At 35.9% G+C, this 23,283-nt stretch overlaps 1 protein-coding gene across 1 annotated transcript in view; it reads left to right on the top strand.

The window, feature by feature from the left end:
* CACNA1D (calcium voltage-gated channel subunit alpha1 D) overlaps positions 1-23,283 on the top strand; it is a 192,742-nt gene that overhangs the window by 19,636 nt on the left and 149,823 nt on the right. The window lies entirely within an intron of this gene.

Below are 23,283 nucleotides of genomic sequence, written 5' to 3'. Positions count from 1 at the left end.
CCACAAAACTGTAATATTTTTTATCAGACTCTCATTTCCAGTATGGCGTTTTGAAGAGTTTGTGTTTGAGATATATAGTCTGTCCTATTATTAGCCAATAATCTCAAAATAAGTCCCTGGCAAATGTGGAGGACAAATTAGGGTGCTAGGGGTCCAGGTGCTCGGGCTCTTTTCCACTTAGTTGTTTACTCATTTCCTTTTTTCACTTTTTCTCATTCTTCATGAGAAGAAAGCTGGTAGTGGAGATTCCAAGCTGATATTTCCACCATAATAATGTACTTTTCGTCTTGGCAAGTAGTGGAAGCTCATCTGTTCTTCTGTGAACTAGATCTTGAAGGATATGAACTGATAAGTAACGTAATCAACTATCAATGAACTTACAGGAGTTGGGTGTCTCTTCATAGTCATGGTTTGCACACTCATAGTCTGCGTAATTATATAGTGTTGATGCCTGCTCTTCACTAAACTATTAGGGAGGTCACTGAGAGCAGAGATACTTCAGTTTCCTGGGCAAGGGGCAAATATGTGGGCTCGCATTTGTCTGGAGGAGGCATTTCCTCAACTGACAAGCAGCATTCGGCGTGCCAGACACTCCAGCACAGGGTCAGCACTCAGCATGTAAGGTGACTGTGAAACATCAGTGGTTTCTGCATTGTGCAATTTGTAACCCCTTCTTGGTGTGTGAAGACCAGGCAGGGAAATCTTAGGGTATAAGAACACAAGTTTTCCTATCCTTTCTCCTCTAAAGTTTTGGAGGAGTAACTATGAGTAAAAAGCCCATGGGTTTAAAGTCCATGGGTTTACTGTACGCAGGGGCATTTCAGGACGCACCCTACAAAGCTGTAATCGTGTATTTTAGCAAAGATTTGCAAAATTGCAAACGCTTCCTCACTTTTACTTGCTGTTACTCCAGTCATGAATAGTGCATGTTAAAACCCTACTGGAATGAAAGAAAATCCGTGAAGTTGAATCCTTGAATTGGAATGTTACTATGTTAATTTTTTAAGTTTGTGGTGGAATATTTGTTTCTCTAAAAATGAAAAAGTGGTAACTATAGGCTTTTATCTTGACTTAGAAAGGGAAGTTAAAAGGACTTACTCTGTTTTGGGATGTAATTATCTTTTGAAGAAGTCTGAGGTTCTGGGCTTGTGTGTGCATTGCAGATGAAGCTGCGTTGCTTGAAGGTTTGAGAGTCTTCTGCATTTTAACAATCTGACAGTTTAGCAGTAGTAATGGTGGTAGATGCTTCACTAGAAATGGATTTTATAGCTTTGATTTGTAGGTGAAAAAAGAAATTTCATGAAGTGTATTAAAACATTAAAGAATGTTATCATTCTAGCTAGAAGATAAAACTGAGACTGAAATATTTATTTGAAAATTATTGTTTATCCTTAAACTAAATATGAATCAGTCTTTGTATCTCTTTATGTATTGACTTGATTAGAAATGATTGGGTGCTGCTCTTAGACAACCCCGGTTGCAGAATGAATCACCTTATGCCACCTTTTTGATGGCTGCTCATGTTTTAAATTAAGGCATTTTGCTTGCAGTTAAGATGTGTTAAACACGAACACTTAAAGTATAATGAGTGATAAACTGCTGTGGTCTTATGATCACATGAAAATACCTGACTCCCATGCAGCAGACAAGTTTTCAGCTTTCAGATTATAATTAAATAAGTGTTAGAATTCTTATAACTCTGAGTAGGATATACAGTCTCAAGGGATTGTACTTTTTTAAGCCGAGCCTAGGGTGTGGATATTGTACATAGAACTTGCCTTTCTAAATAACTAGCTTCATAATTCAACTACTGTACCTGTTTTCAAATCAGAAGAAGCTTATCTAAGTTTAAGTTTATATTTTGCCATTTGTAGTATTAACTCTATTATGGATAATTCACTGCATCTAGTTAACTCTTTCCTAAGGCTAAAGGCTAAATACCAAAGGCTGTGCTCTGCAGAAGAAGGTTGAAGAATTCACTCACCTTTGAAAACCTATAGATAAGTACATATTACAGCAAAATTGTCAAAAAATCAGGGTGGATTAATTTTTGATAAATGTCATGGCTTCATGATGGAATTTGCTCTGTCAGTAACTGCTAGGTTGATAAAAATTTATGAGAATTGATTATCTAATTTGTAAGGTAGTCATGTGTTACATGTACTCTACCAAAATAGTTGGATTCTGGTGCATTTTACTCTGTAGCTTTTCCTAATACAGTTTTTCTTCCCATACTAATAGATTTTTCTAAATAGTGATATTTCAATGATGAAAATAGTAACACTTCAAAATAAATGAAAATTGGTGAATGGTTTCCCTCAACTTCAGTAATAGTTGGATGCTGCTATATTTTCCACTAATACATGTGGTGATTACTTGATAATTTGATGCTATATCTATTGAAGCAAGTTGTGCATGAGTTAAGAAAAATAGCACATACTTTAGCTTATAGTTGCTAGCTGTGATTTTGTGTAAGTGGTAACAAGCAGTAAAATGTGCGCTATGTGGTTTGCAGTGACCTTCATTGCTGGGAATAACTGTAAGAAAAAAGTCAAAGACATGGTTAGAAATTCTTTGTTTGGAGGGCTAAATCTGGCCTGTATTCTGCTGTCCTAATTGTGCATAGTGATTGGGGACCTTTTCAGCTTGGACATACACAGGTCTTCCGAAGGGGAGAATCAAGCACTCAGTTTTGGTTTTATTTTACAGTACTGTATATATATCAGCCTAAAATAGAGCAATGTGTTTGTTCTGAGCTATAGATTTCTACTCTGCATGCATTGTTTTTATGTAAATTTGACAAGCATTCATGGCTCTAAAAAGGACTAGCATTTATTTTCATCAGTAATTTAAGCATCGTAATTAGTTGGAAGTTAAATGTCCCCCCCAAATTAACTTGGTCATGCTAGAAGCAACTCTGTGTTTTAGTAAGATTTTCCTTAATGTAGGAACAGTAAATTATAACAGCTGTACTAGGTTACAGCATCAAGCCCCCAATCCTAGCTAAACACTGACCAATAGAGGATGTATAGGGAACGAAATAAATGCATAGTACTGGATCCAGTAGTCCTCATCTCAAGAACTTTGAGGCAGAGGTAAGGCCTTTATGTTTACAGGTTTTAAATGAAACAGTACACATCACAGTTAACTCAGTAGTTTCATGCCATACTTGAAACGTTTTGAGAGAACATCATCTGGTCATTGTGCTTTCTTATTAATTGTTCTCAATTTTTTTTGTAAAGATATTTCAGCTGAGACAAATTTTCTAACATCTTCCCCATAAAAAAATCTTCCATTATGGAGCAATCTCCCACTCACCTGCAATTTTTTTGTTACTCTTTCCATTGCTCCTTTAGCAAGCTATTTTATTATTTTATGTCACTGTAGTAGCTATTTTTGCTTTTTCTTTCTGTACCTGTAAGGAAGTAAAATTTAAGAATGTAGTGATTGTTGCTGCAGAAGTATTCTTCAGAAATAATGTTTCGAATCAGAACTGTTCATGACATGATGACATTTGGATTCCTTGGAAAGATGATCCGAGATGCAGTCATGTATAGTGTGTCATAATTCAGTACCGTATCAGATTGATTCTGACCTAGTATTTACCAAGTAGTGATCTGGGTTACTAGAATAGCCTGGTCTTGTTTTTTCCTGCCTTTTGAAGGCTTTCTGGTCTCATTTAGCATGTAACAGATATATACTATTCATTCAGTAACAGATACTATTTATGGAGGAATAAAAATATTTGCTGTTAAAATAAAGCAGATGTCTTTTAAAAACTGCACTTAATAGTATCTTGTCTGTTGTTATTAATCTAATGCTTATTTTGGCAAGCATAAAGTTTGAAATTCAAAAGTAGTCAAAGTATTTTCTTTGTCAGATGTCAAATGGAATCCAACAGCACAGTTGATACCAATATTGGTCTGATTTCCCCCCTCAGCTGCCCCTGCAATTTGAGTTGCTTTTTGCATACTGCAACTACCCCCACAACATCTAATTTTCTGTGTTTCTGAGATTCTGAATTGTAGCAGTATTTCTCATGTAATGGAAGGGATAGTAAGAAAAGTACACTTTGAGAAAGTAGCAGCTGTGATCATAATATGCCTGCTTCTTCTATACCACAAGTGAACAGCGTATGCATGTGGAACTTACTACATCATTTAGGGCTGTGTCAGCTATGCCTTTCAGCAGATTTCACACTGTCACAAATTTCTGATTTTATTTGTATCATTTCACTGTAGCACTTTTGAGTAATTTTATTGGTAGAAGGTAAAGCCAGTAGGTCCTGGACAAATTCTAGTAATGACTTTAGCTAAATCAGATTATCTCCAGATATTTAGATATAGTTTCTGCACATTATTGGTAGTGATACCTCATTACATATACCTACATATAATGATGGCTCAGAACACTGTTCCTGAGTACACCATGCTTGCAGTATTTCTCATAAAAGTATATTGTAGTATTATGAACTATCTTCCTAGCTTACTTGTTACTAAATAAAAACATATTCCATATCATGCCACCATAAATTTGTTCATATTATCTGGTGTTTTTTGTAAAGAAGGCAGCCAGTAGTGATGAAGGTCAGCTACAGAATATTGAAAAGTTTGTCTATGAATCGAAATGTGTGGTGGATACAATTTAACAACTATTTCTTGCTTTATTTTTTTGTCCCAAGATTTTAGTCTAATTTGGTATCATAAGTTACTGATTGTTTTGTAGTTTTCTTAAAAACAGTTTTCTATTACCAGATTAGCAAATTAACAAATGTATACAATAAGCTAATAGCATATTCTTAGTCTTAAAAGATCATGAAAGAAGCTGATGATTCCAGCTATAGTAGTAGGAGGAAAACAGTTGGACTGAAATTGGTCAACAATAGGCAGCAGCTGTGAAAAAAAATCAACTGTTCTGTTTTCAGCCTGCTTATACTATCTTAATTACCTGATGAATAGTGAATTAGTTAATCAAGTAGTCAGCATGGAAGTATCTAGGAGAAAATAAGACATAGTTAGCAGTAGAAAACAGAAGTTCAGTTAGAGTTAAATTGTGCCAAGCTATGTTTGTTTCTGTTTTGTTTAGAAATCTATCCTCCCTTTTTGCTTCCTAAAAATAAGAATCTTTGTAGAAGTGTTGAAGGCCTGAAGGGGACAGTACTCCAACCCTGATTCATGAACCTGGTTTTTTCCCAGTCCTGTAAGAGATGTTGATGGCAATCCCATCGCTTTGTTGTTTTCCACTGAGATTGACCAAAGTCTCTGTATGAAGCCCAGATTGATAGAATCTTCTGAATTATTCATTGGAAGAGCTTTGGGATCCTGTTCAGACATGTTTTTCATGACTGTGGTGCTAAATTTGCTACTAGAGACACTGTTTAGGAAGGAGGAATGGGAATGCTTCTGGGGAGCAAGCTTCGTTATCGGGTCCTTCTTTTGGCCTACAGACCAAGTGTTGTCTGTCTCCAGTATTGCAGTAGTTCTACTAAATGAACGCCCAGTCAAGATATGAAAAGGTGCGTTGCCCTCTTAGCGAATACGTATCATTCCACTCACGCTTTTCTTTTCCTAACTTGTCAAGCAGTTGGTGTTATCCTTCAGCTATCCTGGCCTTCATTAAACTAGGCATTAAGGAGGCGGGGACTGCACAGTTATTTCTCCCGAGATTTCTCCATTATGCGGAATCTTTTAATTACCTCGTTGAGAAAGGTAGCTACAGGAAAGCAGAGAAGATGAATAAGAAGCAAGGGATACAGTCATCCTCATGAGCATGCCTCATCTGTAAAATTGTTAACTTCAAAGTCTTCCAAATTCTAAAAGTTAAAAACATGGCATTTTGTTTGGCACTTGGTGTACAGGCTTCATGCTTGTATACTTACTGCTGTTCCCCAACAAAATTATGCCTACACCTCTTTTTCTCTGCCATTTTTTTTCTCTGTCCATTGTTTCATCAATGAAACACATTTAAAAATAATTTAAAAATTGCTTAGATTATGGAAGGTTCTCTGACTTTTAACTGCCATAAAACAAATCGGAAAGTCTCCAGAGTAAAGTAAATGTTTTCAGTTTATACAGGAATATTGCATTGTGATTTAGGGGAACTTATGAGTCTTAATACTGCATAGAAGTAAGAAATGAAGATGAGAAGCCGGGTAAACAAGCTTAGAAAAATCCCTTTATTCTATAGGAATGTTAAAGAAAAATTCCTAACACTTCTAAATTCCTTATTTGCCAGGAGCATCTCTGGTTGCTTGCAGATAAAATAAATAGATCCTGGTTTATGTTCACTGGTTTGTAATTTAATGTACAGTGTAGAAAGTCTTCAGTGAATAAGATCTTCAGAACTACTGCTTTGGAAGTCTGCCACTTTTATTCAGGAAATTGTTATTGCTGAAGTTGATATTGTTTCAGTAGAGTATCTGTGTGTGTGCACACTCTTGCACATAAATATACATATATACTATAAGTTTCTAAGAATGTACATATGATAACACATCAGTCCAGAATGATTCCTCTGTATGAGAAAACAGAACATTTGATATGTGGAAATTTTTTAACACAACCAGACCAGTTGAAATGGTCACTCGTTGTCCTAATTTCTTTTTGGGCTGGTAGACCTGCTGGTAGAATAACCAGAATGTCACTCCCCCCCCCGCCCCATTTCTTTCCTTTGCCTTGATCGTTGAATGTAACTCAAATTTTAATTGGGAGATTGGTCTACTTCCTTGGAAAGAGCTCTCTCTTTAGCAGCTACTACTGAACTGAAGTCTGTAGTAATCAGTACAGTAATTATGAAACTATGTTACAGAAATTCCTTTTTCCATTAACATGCTTTTGGATCACTGATAATAACTTCTATGAGTTCTTACAGGAGACTTTGTCTCTAAGTGGTACAGATTACTAAGTAAGGAGCCATCTCACAAGCAACTACGTTGCTTGTCTAAGGTCAGCAGACTCAGTGAGGAATCTCGATTATTCATCTCGGCTGAACTTTGTGCCTTTGTCTGTAAATTTACATCTTTTAGGAGGCTAGCCAGGAATCAATGATCTAACCGGGTCTGTTTGGTGCATCCACTACGTGGATACAGGACTTCGGTAATGATATTGGCATGCCACAGTTTAAAAGAAAGTTTCCATGCAGGATGCCTGCGAATTCCAGTTGCCCTTGCTGCATACCCTGTTGGGGGTCTATCTAGGAAAGCCCCCAAGCTGACCTGCCCATAGGGCACATGGGAGCAGCTGGTCACTGTCTTCCCATCCTTCTACACTGGCCACAGGCATGCACTTTGAGTGCGATGAGGAAGTGGGAGCCTGATAGTATGTTCTTCTCTTCCATCAGCACTGTCTTCTGTCCTCACGATGCGGGGATAAGACAAAGTCGGGCTCAGGTGCTAAATGGGGCCTAAGGGAACTCTAGCCGCTGTCTTGCTAAAGTTGTGCTGGCCGTCTACAATGAAGATGTATTTTGTGAGAACAATAAAAATTTTGCAAAATAACCAACATGACTTATGCAGCAGGATGTACTATTAATGATGGTATCTCATCTTGACCAGAAACTATGAAGTTACTAGAAAATGGGGAAATACGTTCTGGAAGACATACATCATTTTCCAGTCTCTATAAAATAGTGTGTTTTATAGTACTTTTATATTTGTATTCTGTGTTTTTGTGTTTTCTGTCATACCCCAAAATGCAGGTTAGTGCACCTCTTGAAGTTGTTACCATAAGTTTTATATAGTACAACTTGTCATTTTTTTTAAAAGTAGAAGGTTATTCTGTGCTGAAGGCTGACGTCTGTAAAAGTTCTTGTACTTATGAGAAGAGCCTTTTCATTTAGCTCATCAGTCAGCTGTAATTTTCATTTTTATCTTCAGATGTAGACAACAGCTGGGAGAGGAATGCTCTGGGTTGCTTTCATTGCTGATAAATATTTCAAAAATCATTAAAGAGAAGGCTCTTTCATGCTGAGGAAAAATCCTGCTTTGTTGTCTGTCCTTCCATGAAGATGTAGAAGATTTTGTGTGTCTCGTTAGTATTAATGTTGCCTGTTACAAATCTGCCAACTACCTCTAGAAGAATAAGCCTGCATTTTTTTAGCATTATTCTCAGCTATCATAATGTCGTTTTATCCCTCATCAGCATCCCTTGCAAACAGCATCTTACACAGCTTGCAACTCAAACTCTGTGCATTAATCCAGTTTTGTTTGGAGGGTGGAAGGGGGAAGAAATAGCAAAGTCCTTACTGGACACTTTGCATAGAATTAGTATCAAGGTCATATGCAGTAAGAAATGCAGTGAATATAAAATTCAGTTGTTTGAAATTATACTGTAGAAGCTTTTTGCTTTGGACCAGAACACTTTTAAAATGTTAGTTTGTGTCAAAACTTTGGCCCATATGAAGATTTTCTGGATAGCTTGTGAAGAAATGTCAAGTTTCTATAGCCAGATGCCTGTTTTGCAGTGTCAAAACCTATTAAATGCCAGGTTATACAAAGTCAAGATGCTTATGTGTAATCTCTGATTCTTCTATGGGTTTTTTTTCTAAAATGAGATTCCTAATATCACGTTTAATCAACACTAGTATTACAGAGTTTGCTTGCTTCATCGGTTGCTTCATGGAACATTTTTAGGCAAAAATGTACCGTGATATGCTGAAATCATAATTTATTTTTCATATTTTAAACAGTGACAACATATAGAAAAATAAGGCAATGATATGTTTCATTTAACACAAGGTTTAGCAGTTAGCAAAGTGGAGCTCGTGACTGGAAGTTCATAAAGCAAGTGCTTTTGTATTTTAGTCTTTATTCTAAAATTAATTACATGATTGAGGATTAAAAAGGTCACTAGTAAATGCATATCTGAATCATTTATGTCTTGGCAGTATAGCCTTCAATTTGCAACCTGATTTCAGCTATCTAGCTGTGATAAGAACATGGTCCATCACCTTGTAACAGTTGAAGTGTCAATGATCTACAAGTTTTTCCATGGTTTTCAATACCTGAGCCTGCAGTTATGGTAGAGGAGGGGATAGAAGGATATTGGAATGTGGATACTTTGATGACAGCAGAGACAATGCACAGGAATGATGTTGTATCATTTTATCTGTCTTTTATTCAGAATGTTGCTAGAATTGAGGTGTGGTTGCTTTCTAATTATACCGTTGAATTTGCTTTTGGAATTTTTTGGGGGATTTCAAGATCATGTAATTCTTAAGACTTCAGGTGTCAAACTGTGCCATGTAATGTGAATTTATATGCATGTGAGTTGTGGTCCTCAGTGCCAGTTTTACTTAGAAATGTCTATCATTTTTTAAAATGACAAACAGTCTCATACCGTATTTGCTTTATAAGTACTCTATTTACCAGTACTACCAATAAACTTGCGTATATAAGGAAATTATAGGCTTCATTTTGGGGGGGGGGGATGACCCAAACCTTCCAAGAATAGAAACCATACAGAGAATTTTTAGACCATACAGAGAAGATATTATAGACAACTGTGCGTGGTGAACTTTACTGTAGCACTAATTTTTTCTTCTTTAAACATAAGGCTTTGGCATACCTGAAATCAAACTACTGTTAAACTCATTTTAATGTTTCTCGAAAATCCTAGACTTTATTCATGGTATCTGTTCTGATTTTTCAAAGAGCACACCACATGTATTGTGGTGGAACCTAAGTGGTCTTCTGAGAATTTTTTTTTTTGGTGAGGTTTTGTCACTTTTATGATTTCTTTTTTTGGAGTAGGTTATTCATTATGAAATTTCAAGAAAAAAAGAATTAAATGTAAGAATTGTAGGAATGAACAGCTAAAATGGCCAAAAAAAAAATCATGAGGATAAATAGGAACTTTCAAAAATCACTTTTGTTCAGCGTGGTTGATGCCCACCAAGACATTTAGTTCATTTTTCTTCCTCCTCTTAAAAGTCAGTTTCCAATTTAGTTTCCTCAATGTCTTGGATAAACAGTGAAATTTAGGAGAGTGAGCTTGTCAGTTTACTTCCTATCCATTCATTGTGAGACTTGGGCAATATACTTCAATTCTATTAGCCAAAATCTGAGCAAATTCTTCCCTGTTGCCTGAATATATGATCTGTGCTAGCTTTCCAGCCTGTTAAATAGGAGAGTGTGTTGTCTGTTGAACAAGAGGCCTGGTTATGAATGTACAAGCATTTAGTTGACTTATCCTATTGATTTCAATGAGCGTATTTTTTTCAGTAAGTGTTAACAGTATAACTTACGGGATCCTAATCTGTCTCAAGATGTTAACAATTAAAAATTAGTAACTTGAAGATGCAAGTTACGTGCTTTCCTGTATTGCTTATTTAACACTGGACTCCATTTAAAAGGGATTAAATGAACAAATACTTGAGTTTATCCCTGACATTGTTGTTCTTTTATCTAATTCCTTGTTTATAAATCTTTGGTTTGTCTTATTTCCCTGGGTTTTTTTGTGGGTTTTTGTTTGTTTGTTTGTTTTTGCCCCCCCCCCCCCCCCCCTTCCTATTTCAACTTCTATTTTTTTTTTTTTGTGCTTTTTGAACTGAAATTGCCATGTCTTACCTGGTGGCTATTGCACTGGTGTTTTGGAGTTTGCTTGCCCATGAACTCTGAAAATATTTTTCATACAATGTAGTGTGACTGGGCTGTGTAAAGCACATGTATGGAAAAATACGGCTTCTACCACTGTGTATGTAGAAGACATTTAGTTTTTCCTTGTTTTTACATTATGCTGAAGGAATATTCTTGATACAGCTCACCAACATTTCCTAGCTATCTGACACTCGGTGGATTGTCTGATATTTCCTTTTCTTTCTGGTTGGTATTATTTATACTAATTATGGTACTCCTTTCTTAGAACTTGAAACTAGTAATGATTGCCTGACTGAATTTGTCAGGTCTCTTGCTAACAGAACAAAGATATAAGAATGGGAGCCTATTCGTATGGCTTTGAAGAGAAGCTAACACTTCTGATAAAGAGTTTGGAGGCTGGCGTTAAGAAGGACCAGCAGCAGAACTTTACAGAATCACAGAATCATATAGGTTGGAAAAGACCTTTAAGATCATCGAGTCCAACCATAAACCTAACACTGCCAAAACCACCACTACACCATGTCTCTAAGCACCTCATCCAAACGTCCTTTAAATACCTCCAGGGATGGCGACTCAACCACTTCCCTGGGCAGCCTGTTCCAATGCTTGATAACCCTCTCGGTGAAGAAAAATTTCCTAATATCCAGTCTAAACCTCCCAGAAGTTTAGAGAAGTTAGAGAAGTTTAAACCTCCAGAAGGCACCTTTAGGTGCCTTCATCTACCCATACAGCCAGGGAATCTAACATACAGAGGCTCAAGGACATGTATTATAGATAAAAATGCTCCACATTAGGTTTCCTTGCAGAACAGAGATCAGAGCCTGTAAGTGGATGATAAGGAAATCGGAGGTGATAGTAGAGGTGAGGCTAGCACAGTTATTTGGGGGTGAATTCAGAGCAAACTGAATGTATTACTTCAGACCTAGTTTTCAAACTAAAACTAAATTTGTGCCAGGATATTGGGTGAGAATTGTCTGTGTATAATATTCTTGTTTGAAAGTAAACTCTTTAATAAACTTGAATATTTTGTTGAAATACTGGGCAATGTCCCAGTTTATGATGCTGTTGAAATGGGAAAGTGTTTAGGATGAGTAGTGTTGAAAGCCACAGCAAAGGCCTTAATATTGGTGGCATTTAAGTATTAACCAGGAAAATAGCATGTAGTGGGAAGTAACTATGTTCTTATGTAAACTTTGTTACTTTGATATGACAAAAGGTTGTTTCCTTAATAGTTAAAAGAACTGGATTGATTCCATTTTTTAGTCATGTAAATTAGGAATTTATTTCTAAGGTGTACATGTACAAAAATATTTTCCACTTGTCTAAACTAAATCTTTGGTGTTATTGGCATTACAAACCATTGTAATTCAATTTAAAAAGTCCATATGTGCTAGCATGGGAGTTAGATTATTTTGTATAAATACCACATTTGAGCTATTAAGCATTTATGATGACAGTGCAGTAAGTCTTCTGACCTAATTTGTTGATGTGACGTTAGTTATTTTAATGACAAGGAGGGTGGTAACCCTTCAGGAGAGTAAATGGATATTCTATACCATTGAAGTTTCCATGCATGGATGATTCAGGAATGCGGTCTGAAGAGTTTCATATTTGTAATGTTCTTCTGCATGTATAACCATTGGTATTGAAAAGCTGAAACAGGGTATCTTTTTATAATGGGATATAGTGCTGTTGAATATCAGAATTTTATATCTTGATCTCCTTTATTTTACCGGTACCGGATGAGCCATCGTTACCATCAAAATATTCTTTGAAGTCTGGTTTAGCTAAGCAGAAATGATGATCTTAACAGGACTTTCTCAGTTTAGTAAGAATTACATAGATGAATGATGTTTTGTAGTCTTGGATGCTAGCTTTATTCTTTTTTCCTGCTAGAATGCCTGGTAGTATTCTCTGATGGAATGAAGGGCTTAGGTGCTCTTCAGAAAAAGCAAACTCAAAAATTATTTTCAGAGGAATAGGTTTCTTTACATTTGTGTCAAGCTACTTTTCAAGCTGGAAGGAGGCTAAAAGTTTGCTTATGGTGTGTGTTAAGACTATACAAATCTGATTTTTACGTGCTGATTTTTCTAGTGTAATATGTTGATTGAAAGGTAAATTCTGAAAAAAGTACAAAATTGTGGAGAAATCTAGCTTTTTAGATAAATTGTGTTATCAAATGAAGTAACGAGAAACCAGAGAAGTGGAAAAGGATTTTGCATAGTAGTATAGACTAGTAGTTCAATTCCTGGCTTCTAGTTTTGATTTTGGCAAGCTAAATGACCATATTTTGATTCAGTTACTTTTGTGGGGCTGAGGAGGAAGGAGGGAAAGAGAGAGAGAAGGAAGACACTATTAAACTTTAGAAAATTATAAGCATTTCCGGAACATTCAGAATTGTCAAAAAGGTTAGATAGGATTTATTTGCATCATGAATATTATAAATACAAAGATTATATAAAGGGTTTATGATTACATATTCAGAAGACCTGCCTTATGAAAAGCCTTACTTTTTTCTTAAATCCAAGCACTTCTAAAATTTAACATGACCTTTAGTCTGAAAGGTAGAATACATTGACAAAGGTGGGGTAAATGTATTTTATATAAACTCATATGGACAGGTTTTAGAAACCTGTTAACAAGACTGATGTTCAAATTTGAAGTCGAGTTCAATTATACATGTAAAAGATGTTATGAGTAGCTTTAAAAATATATTGGAATGTATTAACATCCAGATTGATCATTAGCTCCTGTCTCTTCCTCTCTACTAAAAGAAACCATTGTCTCATATCTGCCAGCCAAAGTGTTGCTGTGGTTGTTCCCTACCCTAACTTTTCAAAGTGAGTTGACTGAAACAGGCTAAACAATAAGCCTCACTTTTTTCCAAACTAAGCAGTGATGAGCAGCTAAGAATAGACTGAATGGGGTTCTCTTTTCTGCTCTACAGCTGGATCCAGAAGATGTTTGCCCACAATTTCATCTCCAAGTTTGACACATAATCTTCAGTTGACGAGGTTTCCCCTCTGTGAGGGATTCTGCAACCAGAATCTCCCTCCTTGTGTTGGAAGCGCAGGAGGTGACAAAGGTTGAGAGCTCTCTGTTATTGCACAGCAGCAAGGATTGGACCAAAGCAGGCAGAAGTGCTTGAGTGAGGGGGCTTGCATGAAATTGCCTATGATGGATTACAGTCTATAGTCTTTTCTCTCAATCAATTCACAGCAGCGGTTGAATGCTGTGAGGCTTCCTTAGTTTGTGGAGGGATGCAATTTCAGCATCAGTGAAGAAAAAGAACTGAAATTCTGGAAATGGAAACCTGTTTGGTTTTGTTTGTTTTGGTTTTGCCCTCTGTGGACCGTTTCTGTTTTGCGGATAAATGGTACTATGGTACTTACATTAGCACATGGCTAAGTTGTTAATTGTACTAGTTCAGGTAATTCAGAATTAATGTCTCTTTTTTTTTTTTTTAATGCTTCAATGCATATGCAGCATAGACGCTTTAATACATACATGAGCATACAACATTTGGTAACGAGACATCTTTATCAATTTGTTAAGTGCACAGATGGTACCTTTAATGCTATATAAGGCACGAACAGACATGTTGCCAAGTTCTTCTTTTAGTTATACTGATGTTGACTATAATTCTGCAGTTCTATAATTATGCCTGATTTTAGTCCTGGCTTTGGGGGGAAAAAAACGAACATGGTATCTGAAAAATAATTAGTGCTTTCATTTCAGGTACCAACGCAAACAGATTATTTAATTATTGCATTTAGCTTGTCCTGTAGTAAGAAATTCTCTTGTGATGCATACATGCAATGAAGTGAGCTCAAATCTACTCTTGGGAGTCTTATTATTTTTCTTGATTTCTGCATTATTAAATATGTACAGTTTTCAGTTAAGAACAGCTTCTCTATTTTCATATTTTGTAAGGTAAGCTGACAAATGCCTATAACAGTCTACATACTTACATGTGAAAAGTGTAGGTATAATTTAAAGCATGTTGTGTCAAGCTGCCATTATCTTAAGGAACAGTGTGCTTTGCCAGTAACAGAGCATCTGCTCTCTGTTGACATTGTCAGAGGTTGAGGTCAGTAATGGTATTATGGTCTACTGTATAGTTAGCAAAGAGCAGGGTAAAGCTTTTCTGTTTCTAACATGTTTCGCGGGTTGTGTTTGCCTCCACCACCATCCTTGATGTGTCTGATTATAAAAGCCAGTACTGTTTGTAGTTCCTTAAAGGTATTTGCGCGTTGATTTTACTATGCTCTCGGAGATGTGAGAAGCTGCTAGTATTCTGATTATGAAATATAAAGGATGATGTCAGGCACACTTCTGGTGAATTTAACTTCTTTGATCATCAGGATAATATTCTTATCTATGTAGCGTATCTTCTGAAACTTGGGTCTTGGAAAGAGAGGTCTGTGGTCAGAAAGATTATATCACACCAAAGCTGTCAGTGTTGGGTATTGCTGAGGAGCAATTATGAGGGCTTAGATGGCATCAGAGAGAGCTGCTAAGGATACCGGGTAGGAAACTGAGTTATAATGTAGGTGATATGAATACAGCCCCTTGTGTCACCAGACACAGCAGAGAAAAGGGTATGTGATCAACAGTTGCTGTTACTGTATTGTTTTAGTGACATTCTGCTGATGTAGCAAAGCTGTGGCCATAGCAAATCATACAGCAAAAATGTACTTTCCTGGGCATGTTTTACTGATGCTTCTGGAGGAAAAGGCCCCTAAAAGGTGTTCCTGTACCAGTGAAAGCATTGTTAGTAATACTCTGCCAGAAATGAATATGCTACATATCTTTTATGAAAAATGTAAGAAACTGAATTCCCCCCGCCCCCCATGTGAAATTGTCACTAGAGTCTAGTTTGGCCTAACAAATTTCTAAGTGGTTCAACAGCAAACCAAAAGAGCGTCTTCGTTGTCCTGGGGTATTTAATTAAATAGGTTTAGGAAAAAATAGGACAAGATCTTTGTTTTTAATTAAAATGCTAATTCATAATTACAGGAGGCACATGACCTTAAATTACTGTGTAATAATCTGTTTCTTGTCAGATCGTACTTCTAAATGGTATAGTAGCATTAACATTTCTTATAAGAGTGGTTTTGGTGATCAAAAGCAGTTCCAGTACAGCACAGTACTCTCTGGTCAGTAATACATCTTAGGTACAGTTTGTTTTTAAACTTAATGTGAATGCCCTTCATTAGGAAGTAACGTATGGCCTCTCTGAAACACTACCAAAATTATATATTTGTGGTCCTGCAAGCTGATCTGGGCACACCAATCTCTACCCCTGTATGGAGAGCTATTAATTTTGCTGGTGTGCTACAGCAGTGCCAAGGGAATGGAGGAGTGTCTTCACACAATGTGGTTTTAGTCTTGCTTAGATGTGTAAGCAAGGTGCTCCAAGTTGGAATGTGTTACCAGGGATCTTTTAAATATGTTGTATAATTGGATCTTATTGATTACTCTTCCTGTCCCACTGTGCTAGGTAAATATTTTATTACATTTGAAACACAGATGTAAGATATGCAAAAGTAAAACAAATCAGGCAGAGCTACCTGGCTGTTAGAAAGAATTGTTGTTACAGGTAAACCAAGTGAAAAGAAAGCTTCAGGTGGTTGAGAAACCAGCACACTGAGTATGGAGCCTGTGCCCTATCATTGGCAATACTGTATTTACAGGTCTATGGTTTGTCTCTGCGATGTGACAGAGAAGAGGTAAAAGTAATCCTGAAAAGTTAGTACGTGAGAATGGATTGCAATCATAAGATTAATTAATCTTTTAATTTTTTGGTTGAAAGCTGTACAGCTTCTGAGATGTCCCTCTAAAGACGTGGTTATGAGGAAGCTGTGTAAATTATTTTGGCAGCAGGTGTGTTCCCATAACTCATTTATCAGAAACAGGTTGGGACTAGTGAGGGGCATGCATGCTTTGAAGATTACATACTTACAGATACTTGTAGAAATTACTGGATTTACAAATGTATAACATCTATAACATTTATGTTATATAAACTCTCTTTTAACTTAGAGTTATATATTAGAAATACAATGCATGCATGTGAACTGCAAAGAAAAGTTTAGAACCAGTCCAGTAAGATCATAACTGTTGCTCCAAGGTGTGCCGTGGGACTCCGCAAACTGAACGTATTCGCAAACTGAATAATACTGAACGTATTCTTGCGCCAGTACCTTTGGGGACAGTTAACTACAGGGAAAAAAGGACTGGTGCTTTATACTGACACACTGGTACTATGGCAATATAGGAGTGTCTGCATATGAAAGTTGAATGGGGAATGACCCTCAGCAAGTGTAGCTTCCACAAGACAATGCCATCACTTGTTCTCTTCCTATGTCCTCTTGCCTCAGATTTGCAGGCATTTCCTCATGGCATAATACATGCTATTAGAGCTACCTCTGAGGGAGATATTTTCAACCACTGCAGTGCAAATGCAATGATAAAACTCCTTTCTAGTTAAGTAATCCATTTAAACATTAACTGGGAACAAATGGCTAATATAGTGAAACATTACATGTCCACCCTACCTGTTCTCACTTTCAATGTAAGTTTTAGAGTAGGAAGGAAATACTTGCATAGTTGATGGCTAAGAGGTGGTGCAGGTATCTGTCATGGTAGTTTTAGGGCAATAACCTTGATTTTTTTTTTTTTTCCTTCAGAGAAATCCCGAGATTAATATAACATTCAGTTTAGTCTTAGATGATCTCAGATTCCTTACTTGAATATAGAGTTAATTTCAAAGCAGCAGCATTATTCTTGAGCAACTCTATAGCTTCCCAGTGTTGCTGTGATAGTTTTCTAAATTAAAATTGGGAACAGTCATAACTGTTTAATGTGATGATAATAAACTAAACAGATTGTCTGTTCATTTTAAAAAGGAACTAAAATGCACGTAAAATGACAAGGAAAAGGCAATTTCAGTGTCCGCTGCTCACAGAGGATTAATTTTCAGATGTTCTCTGACAAAAGTGGGAGTGCAAGAAATTAAGATGAGAAATAAACCACAGTTCTTATGTGCAGTTACAATTTATTTATTAGATTCTCTTGTTTACTTCTGTTTTTTCTTAATGTGCTTAAAAGCTTGGATGTACACATAGAGCAGAAGAACTAAAACCAAAACGAAATAACAGTATTGACCTCTCATCAGTTGACTGTCCTCATTATTATTTGGAGGATCAAATCGTGTGTTTGTGTCCTTACTGAATGTGCTGTACACAGTGCAGCCCTTACACTGTGTATAAAAGTTCTCACTTACAAAAGGAGTGAAGTTACACAATTTTTTTTTCAAGGAAGCAGCGTATCTAGCCCTGTTCCTTATCCAGCTACTTCTTGATTAGAAGTGGTTCTTCTCTGAACTCATTTTTTTGTTTCAGTCTTACAGAGAGTAAAAGAGGAATATATCAGCTTTGGAAGAGAATGCTTCCTAAGTTTGTTCTCAAAAATAGTGTCTTTCCTCTGGCAAGAATAACAGCAAAACTGATCACTAATAAAAGCCCTTCTTACTGCACCAAATTAACTGAACAAGAGCACAGAAGTGGGGAAACTCTGAAAGTATACAAGAAGAAAGTAGAGGAAATACGTGTATGTATACTTACGAATATATGAGTGCGCGTGCATGACTGCAAATGGGTGAGTCTTGGAATAACTGATACTGGAAAAATTGCACAGCTTGAATAAAATTGTAAGATATAATGTTCATACACAGGGTTAGTTCCCTAAAGAAGGGAACTTCACACATTTTTGTGTCTTTTATGATCTTACCAGAGGTGTAATTCACCTCCATAGAAGATTTACCTGACATTGGAATGACTGGGGGGGGGGGGGGAATATGGAAAATTTCCAAGACTGGTGGAAAGCTAGTAAGTACAGTCATTGACTGCGCTTCATACTGCTGAAGAATTGTGTAAGAGATGGCATATATTTTTTTTTTATTATAACTAAATAGATTAGTGTTGCATATTTTTAAAGAATGCAATTAATCACCAACACTCTCTTTAGGCGTCTTTTAAATGCCTATTTAATTTTTAAATGAAAAACAAACTGAGTCATTCTTCTGTTCAAGTGGAGTAAAGGAGTAAAGATCAATAAACGTAGATTATAAATAATACTGTGATTATCCCCCAAATAAATATGCTAGGACTAGTTATGCCTGTAGGTCTAGTTTGACTTTTAATGTATTCCAAAATGACTTAGAAAGTACTGGAGACCTATATTTGGAAGTCTGCTATTGGAATTTCTGTATCAGAAAAAGGAGTGAATCATCTGTAATAAAATGTGTTCAAGTAACATGATCCATAAAATTTTTGCTGACTGTGTACAAAGATAGTAAAGTTAAAGTGTTCGTGGTTTATGTATTCTCACATGCTGTATTTTTTCAGGAGTTGGGAAGTAGTGGTTTTGAGTACTGGGTACAGAGTCTACCTATAAAGTTCTGTATTGTTACAAAAATCACATTCTTAAAAGTAAAATTGATCAGGATGGAAAGCACGTTGTACCAGGCTGGCATGGAGATTCACTGGCAGAAAACTCTTTTTCCTGAATGCTAATTTCTTCTTTTTTAACCTTTTGGTCAGGTAAACTTTCTAAGGATGTGAATTGCACCTCATGTAAGATCACAAACCTGAAGTTCCCTTCTTTAAGACACTAACCTTGTGTATGAACATGTTACAATTTTATATTTTTCCAAATCTTGTGACATTTTTTCTTATGTATAGCTATGAATTGAAAAAAAAACCCCCAAAAACCTCACCATTGCAAATTGAAAAACAATTGATCTATTTTCTGATTGGCTAGGTCTGTCTGCTTACCTAATGCTACTTTTTAAATTCCAATATAGAGGTCCAAAGCATGAAAAATTATGGCTTCTTTTTTCTTTTAACTTGTTCCTGTGATTAAAAAAAATAGTAGTAAGGAAATGCTTGCATTTCTACACACCACATAAGAATTTCTATGGGAAATTTGAGCAGTTAAAAGACAGCAGCTGTTGCAGCACTTTAGATTGCTCTCAATGGAATGTACTATTTTTACTGGTATTTTTTGTGGATGGTTTTGCAAGCCAGTTACCAGAAGGTCAATTATATAATCCTGGTTTAATCACAGACTAGTGCAAATTGAAAGAATATTTTACACAGAAAGCCAAACTGATCTGGCTCATTGGCAAAGACCTGATTTTGCAGGAAAACCTTCACGGTTTAAGTCAATAAAAATATGTGGTAAGGCAGGTGACCACCTAAGACCTTTTTGGGAAGGGTGCTGGCTGTGCAGGTCACAAAAATGTTTGAAATTGTCATTCCTTCTGCAATAACTTTTAATTATGTAATATTTTGGATTGGATTCTTTTAAGATGTACTGGAAGAATATAAAGCATGACCCTGTTGGCTGTATTCATGTCTGAAATTACAAATTTTTGAATTCTGTTCCAAGCACGTAGTTAGGGGAGAAAACACTTTTATATCTTAAACAGAAACAATAACTCCATATAGGACCTTATAGGGTTTAAGGTGTTACCTAAGCCTCTGGTAAGGGAAGTGCAATACAAGTGCCAACTATTAATAATAGTTAATCTGAGAGAAAGAGGAGGATAAGTTGCTAACCTAGAAGAAAGATTATTCATAACATATGTATGTTTCTTGTTATGGGACAGAATCTTTTTCCAGTTTCTATATGCACTTGAAAAGCCACGTTTTGGAACACTTTCAGCTTAGTGTTTCTATATGTTTTAAGATGGATAGCTAAGAAATTGCAGGAATGTCATCTAGGTCTTTTTTTAAAAAAAAGTCTTTTAGAGATTTATGATTAAGGTTATTTTATCTATTGATACGGTAAATCAAAGATAGTTTAAATATATTCTTGTCTGAATTACTTTGCATTTCTCCTTCAGTAGTTACTCTGCAGAAGTTTTCCTTGTGGAGGAGTAAAAGTCAATGAATGCCAAAGTCACATGCCTTGGGAACTCGTTAGCTTTTCTGCAATCTTGTAATCAGACCTCCATATAAAGAAACCTTCCTTTGTGAAGGTACTAATCTAGGAAGTAGGCCTATATTAATTATGTAATGGGAGTTGCTTTAGAAGCAATTTCTAAATGTTACTTTGTTACAGATGACTCTACTCTTGAAGTGACATTACATTTAGTAATATGCTGAAGAACTCTAAATCATCTTTGCCAAAAATAGGTAACACATTTTGTTTTCTAGCAGCAGTCAGCTATGACTGTCCCTTCTAGCAGCAGAATTACTTTTATCATGTAAAATCTCATTGTTCATTTTTTGGTCCAGCCCAGACTAGGAGAAATCTTTGAATTGATCTGCTTACTATCCTTTAGTTTTTCAAAGCTACTTTTACGCTTCCATTTGTATAAAATGTTTGGATTGTAGTCAAATGCGTAGAACATCTGAACAGATTATTAAACTTTTTAAAGAAGAATTCTGTGGAAAGGGTAAATATATGGATTGTGTTTAACTTTGCGATATACGTATGTTTTAATAGAGTCCTTACTAATTTAGTAATAATACGATCCATATGCAATTGAAAATGTATTTTTATTCGCTCTTTATTGATTCAGAATATTTTGGTAAGTTACAGTTAAGGATACCTAGGTTTATTTACTGTATTAATTTAAATTCAGAGGAGAAATGGGCAGCAAAAGGCAACACCCATCTAATATTCTCTCAAGCATTGTTAACCAAATTGACTGAGATTTTTGCAAGCAAAATAATTTTTAATTTCAGTGCTCAAGCATGTTCATTTAACCTCACTTAACCACTCAACACTTTCTTTTGTAGGCAGCAGTATAGGTATCTTTGCAGTAGTTGAACCAACAAAATTCTGTGCCTGGATTGGCAATTTTTAGTACCATATCTCTAGCTTTTTTCCTTGCATAAAAACAGCTAAAGCAAGAGTATGACTATTCTTGCTAGAGAAGTTTAAATATTAACTATCTTATCTGCAATATCTGTCAGGTTGAGCTGGTAGAGGAACATTGTCCTAGGTTTTATCATGACTTATTTTATGGCCTGTACCATAAATTACATATATAGAGAATAACAAATACTCAGAATTATTAGAACTGCTTTATTAAATAAAATAGCTTCTATAGGAATTTACTTAAATATCAGAATGGGTATTCCAATGTAAATGAGTACAAAAGTACAGCCTATGAGTACACATTGGCATGAGAATGAAGTTCAGCTAGTTTTATTCTAAATACTCGGTTATAGTGGTGCAGACCTTTATTGTAATAAATCATAGCTTCATTGAAGCTAATGAGCAGAAAGCCCACAACCTTAGTCAATGACTAGCCAATTGTTCAACTTCCTATTTTTCTCCTATTTATTCTGAGTCTTCATTTAAATTGGGGTTGCTGAAAACTTTTCTGACATGAATAATGAAAAAATTATGAGCTGGAGAAACAACATTAACTGTTTCTCCTATAGAGTTCACAACAACATAATTGGATCCTGACAGTTTTTTCATTTTCATTAATGATTTAAAAAATCTTTCGTAGTATGGATACTATGGTGAACAATTTTTTAAATTTGTTTACTTGTTTATCACTTTTTAAAACATTATTTACTACACTCAAAATTTTTTGACAATCTTATCTTTTTTAGTTGTTCTACAGACACTTTTCCTTTGCTCATTTTTTTTGTTGTTTGAAGTATTGTAAGTATCAGAAAATGTCCAAGAAAACATTTATTTATCTGTTGAGTGCCATGAAAATATTCCATGTTTTCTTCCAAATAAGGAAATGTGGATTCATTTGAAGAAACTGATTTAAAAAGAAAAAAATGAATGATTATGTATATTGAGGAATGCACAATTTGATTCCCTCTTGGAAATTTGGGGCAGACTTTCATTATCCATTTTTTTCATCAGCATGGCAGTTGTGATAGAGGAGCTTGTTGAAAGCATGCTGGTCTGTTGGACACTCAGTTATGGGTAGGTTGTGCGGACTCATTAAGAAGTCTTAATGCAGAATTCTCAAATTACATTTTTCTGTAGGATTGTGTTTCTTTAAGGTATCAGTGATTTGTTCCTGCAAAGAACAAATTGTTTTTTTTTTTTCTGAAGGCGGTGGCTGATTTTAAGTGTCTGAAATTGAGGAACTCCAAATTCCACATATTCTTCTGAAAATTCACTTGGAAATAGAAATGTTATTCATTAAAGATCAGATTTGTTGCACTGAGTTTAAAAAAAAAAGGGGGGGGGGGGGAGGGGGAGAGAAACATTTGCCTTCCAGGCTTGTGCAGGAGTAAAAGGCAGAGACACTTGTTTAATATTATTCTGTATCTGCCCTCATGGTTCCCAGAAATTATTGTTTGGTCTTATGATTCAGGTTAATCTGGCAGTAAAAAAAAAGAGGTTGATCCTTTAAAGGAGTTGTCCAGTTTCAGTCACTCTTTGCCTCCAATAGACAGGTTCTGACCACTCTTTAGGGGGCCTGTGGTATTAACTGGAGAGGTTTATGATTTGGAATAATTCTGCTGATGTGCTTATTCACTAACCTTACAAAGAAAATACCAGCCTTACTATCCTATGGACTTGTGTAAACCAAGGTCAAAAACATTTCTCCCCCAATCTGGCCTTTGCTTGGTCTGCTTACCAAATGGAGCAGTGCCTACTTCTGCCAGTTTTTCCAGTTCATAATATATAGCAAA

The sequence above is a fragment of the Mycteria americana genome, chromosome 11 (assembly GCF_035582795.1).
Source record: "Mycteria americana isolate JAX WOST 10 ecotype Jacksonville Zoo and Gardens chromosome 11, USCA_MyAme_1.0, whole genome shotgun sequence".
In the NCBI taxonomy this organism is placed as follows: Eukaryota; Metazoa; Chordata; class Aves; order Ciconiiformes; family Ciconiidae; genus Mycteria; species Mycteria americana.
The sequence above is the reverse complement of the archived record's forward strand: the minus strand, read 5'-3'. Positions and strand labels throughout refer to the sequence as shown.